This window comes from Fukomys damarensis, unplaced genomic scaffold (assembly GCF_012274545.1).
Source record: "Fukomys damarensis isolate Sample0158 unplaced genomic scaffold, DMR_v1.0_HiC HiC_scaffold_1, whole genome shotgun sequence".
NCBI lineage: Eukaryota > Metazoa > Chordata > Mammalia > Rodentia > Bathyergidae > Fukomys > Fukomys damarensis.
This window is the reverse complement of record NW_022900913.1, coordinates 28613798-28620217: the sequence shown is the minus strand read 5'-3', so window position 1 is coordinate 28620217 and position 6420 is coordinate 28613798.

Sequence of the window (6420 nt, the reverse complement as noted above, 5' to 3'; positions counted from 1 at the left end):
ATGTCCACCAGAAAAAAAAAAAAAAAAAAAAGAAGGAAGGAAGAAGGGAGAAGAAGAGGAAGAAAGAGGAAGAAGAGGAAGAGGAGGAAGAAGAGAAGGAAGAGGAGGAAGAAAGAGGAAGAAGAGAAATAGGAGGAGGAGGAAGAGGAGGAAGAGGAAGAAAGAGGAAGAAGAGGAAGAGGGAGAAAGAGGAAGAGGAGGAGGAGGAAGAGAAAGAAAGAGGAAGAAGAGGAAGAGGAGGAAAAGGATGAAGAAGAGGAAGAAGAAGAGGAAGAAGAAGACAACGATGACATGTATAATTACAAAAATCAGGGAAGACAATATGAAAGCAATGAAATAAATGCAAGGTAGGAATGGATGGTAGTTAAGACTTCTCAATATTTATCTTTTTAATATAATTTTGACTTTTCAGCCAAGTATTTCATAAAAACTCATGTCAATTTGTTGAGTAATGAAAAAAAGTAAGCCCTACAACTGAACACAAGTTGCAAGAAATGAACCTAAGCGTAATATCCTTAGGCACACAGACAAAAAAAAATTCTAGTAACTCTGACAAAAGCACTCTATAAAATGTCTGGGTATAGTAAGTTGAAGTATGGGCTCCTTCTCCCAAGTAAATCTAATATGAATCTATGAATGTGACCTAATATGGAAAGAAGATCTTTGCAAATGTAATAGAGGATATCCAGATGAGATCGTCCTGAATGTAGGATGGGCTCTAAATGACACATAAGATACGAGGAGGAGAGACACAGATATGATAAGAGCTCAGCACAGTATTTCAGATACAATTCCACTACAATATGGTATCCTAGAAGCCAACTAATGAATCTTCAAGATCAAAGGAGTCACTAATTTAGTACTGAGATCAGACCAGTGGATTTAAAAGGAGTCACTGGTGACCTCAGGAAGACCCATTTTGAAAGTAGGATATAAAAGCAGAAACCTGCTTAGGATATGAGGTGGAATAACATAATACAGTGAATGTATGAATTTAAAAAATGTATATGGGGGCAATGGGATAAAATAAAATTTATTTTAAAAAGTTTTATTACAATAAAGGAAACATTGACACCACCCCCTTCAAAATACCCCTCCCTTGTTTCAAATATACTTATCCCATTGATCTTGCCATTTTCTTAAGGAGTAGTGGAAATTCTTTCAGTAAGTGTCTTTAGTCGCACTGTGGTGGCTGCCTCAGTGTTCTGAATTGGGTGGCTGCCTCAATGTCCTGAGATGATTTCAAAGTGTTTACCTTTTATGGTCATTTTGAGTTTTTGGAGGAGCCAGAAGTCTCACAGTGCCAGATCTGGTGGATGAGGATAAAATATAATGTTTTCATTTGCCAGAAATTTCCATAAATGTTTATCCAAGTGTTATGAACAAAATACACAGTGAATTTTAAAATTTAAACATTCACCATATTTTTCGTTCATCTCTTACAGGTGTAAGAAAGATGAGGAGGAGACAATAAGTCAATCATATACTCAGCATATGTAGCAGGAAAAAGGTCAAAAGAGGGCTTTTTGGTTTGCTTAAAAGGGAAGAAAAAAATCAAGTTTATATGCTCACGAGAGTAAGTGATCAAGTAAAGAGAAAATAAGTGGTGGCACAAGGCTAGAGCAAAATTACAAGTATCTTTAAGTATATTCAAGGGAATGTGATCTAATGAACAGGTAGAAGGGCTGGCTTTAGGAACCTGGATAATTCATCAACCATAAAGAAAGTCAGTATTTCTGGGTATAAAGACTGACAGATAGAAAGGTCGATATGTGATGATAAATAATGCCAAGTGCTTAAAAAACTTCATTGCCTCATTATTGTCACTGAAGCAGGAAGCAAGTTCATTGGCTCAAATTAAAAATGGAGGACAGTTTGAAAGTTTTTAGGGAAGGGGAAAAAAGTATAAAACACCTCCCAAGAAAACCACCAGCTGAGGACAAAGCCTTCAACACAAGAGCTTTTGGGAGACCTTCCAGATTCAAACTGCAAGAACAAGGAAGTGATTATGATTGACCTCTGAATTTAAAGTATAAGAAGGAAAGGGAAAGGAGAAGAAAAAAAAAAAAAAAAGAAAGAAAGAAAAGAAAAGAAACAAAACACGAGAAAATGAAAAAAATGGAAATAAAGTATTTGTAAATAGGGAAGGGAGGAGGGAGTGATGGGAGGGCAGGGGTAAGGGGAAAAAATGAGAACCAAGACCTGTCATGTAAAGGTACAAGATCCCAATAATGAATGTAACTGTACTGTATACCTAAAATGTACCAATAAACTCAATGAGAATAGGGATTTGGGATGAAGAGAGACTACTGCAACCTTAGATACTTGTGAATAAGTTCTAGCCTGCAACTCTCACCTTGTTGCTTCTGTGACTCTTTTCTTGTACCTTATTGACTGACTGATTTCACTTTTTCCAATGCTTCATTATTTTTGGTTGTTCTGCACCTCTACCTACTGGGTCATACTTATATTTATTCTAGACTTTTTTTATTTTCATGGTTTCTGAAATACCTCTAAGATATTCACTATACCTATAAGGAAGGCTTCACTATGTGGAAAATAGGGAGTTCATTATGATTTTTTATTGCCAATACAAATTCTTCAATACTAATTGGTAAAACTGTGAATATATTTGACAATTATTTCCCTTAATGTATTAGTACCTCAAATATTTCTAAAATGTAACTTTTGGAAATGCTACAATTTCTATCACTGTTCTCTAACATCAGTAATTCAAATTTTCAGGTATAAACATTTTAACTTCTGTCCTCTTCTATATGATTAGTGAATTCTTCCTTTCCTATTTTACTCCATTAGTCCTAATTAAAAAAACAATAACCCACTATCTGATACCTGGATTACTGTAATTAACTATTATTCTTCTTAAACTTCAGAACTTCTCTATTTCCAGCTACCTACACAGCTACTGAATGACTCACCCTTAAACAACTGTTTTTTATTTTTTACTTGCACAATTAATTTCAAAAAACTAACATCTACAAACTTAATTCCAAAGCCTTTATGTTCCATCCAATCTCCTCTGTAATCTATACAACTCAACATTTTCCCTTATGCCAACATAAAACTCCCTACCTTGCCAGAATGGTCTTTTTACTGTTCTCAAAACATGCTACCCTCCACATTTTTTCTTCTTTCCTCTCCTCTTTCTCCTTCTTGTGCTGGGGATTGAACTCAGGGCCTTCTGCATGTCAGGTAGGCACTCTATCACTAAGTTAAACCTCTAGACTTCTTCTTTTTTTTTTTTTTTGGTTTTTTTGAGACAGGGTCTCACTATGTAGTTGAGACTGACCTGGAACTCACTATGTAGCCCAGGCTGGTCTCGAACTCACAGTGATCCTCCTGCCTCAGCCTCCTGAATGCTGGGATTACAGGTGTGCACCACCACACCCGGCCCTCCAGACTTTTATTTATTTTTATTTAATTTTGAGACAGGGTCTTATGAAGTTTCCTAGGCTGGCCTTAAATATGTGATTCTCCTGCTTCAGCCTTACAAATAGCTGGGATTGCAAGTGTGTACCACCTCATGATGACAGATTTTCTTATACTGCTATTTTACTCTCTATAATTAAACAAATTTTAAGAATTCTCATTTTTTATTTGCCATCCTTCAAACTGTTCTTCTTCCTTGAAACTTTCCTCTATCAATATTATATTAGAATCTTTACCTTTAGTGAATTCCTATACAAGTCATCTGCACACAAGTCATCTGGCCATACTTTGTTATACTATTGTTAGTTACTATATTTCCTTCTAATCATTTCATTGGCAACATAAAGGCAAAATCTTGTCTCAATGTTAAAAAAAAATGACATTCATTTTAAGAAATTTCCTTTAATTCCTACCACATATAGTAGCACATTTGCTATAAAATACCTACTAGTTGGTCATATGATTATGAGGTTAAAATGTAAACAGCTGAGACAATGCTTGAGCATGTATTATATTAAAAATTCAAGGCTGTATGCAATCAAACACTAGGCTAAAGAATATGAAGTCTCAAGGCTAAAGTCATATATGAAACATAAATCAAGTGATCTTAAGATCAGAACTTTTGCATGTTAGGCTCATATTAGGAGCCTGTGTTTTTTTTAATTCTTAAAAAAAACTAAAAGAGAAACATTTTAACAGAACTTATCATGTAAATTCAAGAAATCATCCCCACCTTTAGTACCTAAAAGGATAGAAAAGTGAGAGATGAACTTTTAAGACTGGAATTTTAAAAACCTTGAAAGAAGCTTGAAAAACAGATCCATAAAGCCAATAACATTAGTAACATATATCAAACATAAATATATATAGCTGATGAAGTAAGGGAGACTGAATAATAGAACCAGCTGGTATCTTATTTGAACCAAACTATACGGTATCTAGTAATTTTCACTACTGGTTTGTGAAAGCATAATTAGAAATCTGTTCAACTGTGATTTAATTATTAAGTTACAAAATCAAAATCTTTATAAAACTACCATTGAGTTGATATTAAAAACATTTCCATCATTTTATGGATTCAAATATATTTTCTCTGCTTTTGTCTTCAAAATACAAGCAGTTTTTTTCAGGAGGTGGTACTGGGGGACTAAATCCAGGGCTTCATGCATGGTAGACAAATGTTCTACCACTGATCTGCTTTCCCAGCCCATGACCAAATTCTTATCTCTAAGACAAAAGCTCAAACATGAAAAATGTCTACTGCAGTTTGATTCAAAATCAGCAACAGGTAAATAACCTTTAAGTAACCACTATGGAAATATATACCAAATTTAATATTACAATCTCCAAAGATTTTTTTTTTTACCAAATAGAATTTTGAAGATTTTAAATTATTAGTCCATGTTTGTAGTACATAATGATTACAGTACTTGTGAGTTGGTACAGGTACATATTTTAATTCTTTTTTTTAAATCCCGTTCCTTTCCCCTCTGCACCCCTGCTTCCTGTCTTGGTCCCCTTCTCTTTTAAGCTCTATTTCCCTGTTTGCTATAGAATCAGAATTTTAATAGAAAAAAAAAAAAGACATACATTTATAAGGCTGAGGAGAAAAACCATTACTGCAGCTGGTACCATGGGGAAATTGGGAGTTTATTATAAATAATTTTGAAATGCTTATAACAAAACTCAATACGACTAGATATAAATTCCACTAAATACTGAAACAAATAGTTCACTACTAAAAAAACTCACTTCAACTGATAATATATCATAGCCTCGAAGTATAAAATAGCCAGAATTATCAAGGTACAAAAGTTTGTAACTGGGCTGGGGATTTAGCTCAGTGGTTTCGCCGCCTGCCTGACAAGCACAAGGTCCCGAGTTCGATTCCTCATACCAAAAAACAAAACAAAACAAAGAAACAAAAGTTTGTAAATACTTAGAAAACAATTCTTATTAAAACTTAGAATTACCACTTAGGACAAATCTATTTTAACCTTCATTAAAGGAAACTTTTTTCCACTACTATCTCAGGATAAAAATTCAACTATAAAAGTAGATTTTAAATTAGAATATACACATTGTAATCCTTATAGCAATCTCTAAGCAAAAACTCTAAACATGTTTAAAATAATTTATAGTCATGTTTGAATGGTTCACTAAAAGAATAATACAAAAGACAGTAAAGGAATAGCAGGAGTAAATACAATCTTATCATTAATCACATTACATAAGAACTCAAAAGACAGGCTATCACATATAGCATAAAATAGCAAGACTCAAGTATAGTACATACTTCTACAAAAGACATATCTTAGGTACAAAGACACAAATAGACTGAAAGTAAGTGAACAGAAATGTTATTTTACACAAACAACATGAAAGCTAAGGTGAGTATATTAAGTTTTGGTGGGAGTACTGGGGATTGAACTCTGGACCTTGTGCTTGCAAGGCAGGTGGCAGACCCACTGAGCTAAATCCCCAGCCCTAAGATGGCTATATTAATAGCCAAGAAGTAGACTTTAAGATACATAGTTCTAAATACAACAAGGACTATTTCTTAATAATTAAAGAATCAACACATTAGGGAGAGAGGATGTTTATAAAACAACAGAATTGTCAAATACATGAAGCAGAAGCTGACAAAATGGAATAATGAAAAAGAACTAGAGAAAATCAACATTAAGACTTACACAACACTAACAACCAAATTTACCTAATTTACATTTTATAGAACTCTCCAATGATTGTTCAACATACACTTTTAAGCAAAAAGAAACATTCTTCAAAATTTACCTATGTTGGGCCACAAACTAAATCTCAGCAAATGCATTGCTGAATTATAAAAAGAGTATTCCTTCACAAGGAAACAATGAATTGAAATTCATAAGAAAAAGAAATCTTGGGCTGGGGATTTAGCTCAGCGGTTCGGCGGCCTGCCTTGCAAGCGCAAGGACCCGAGTTTGATCC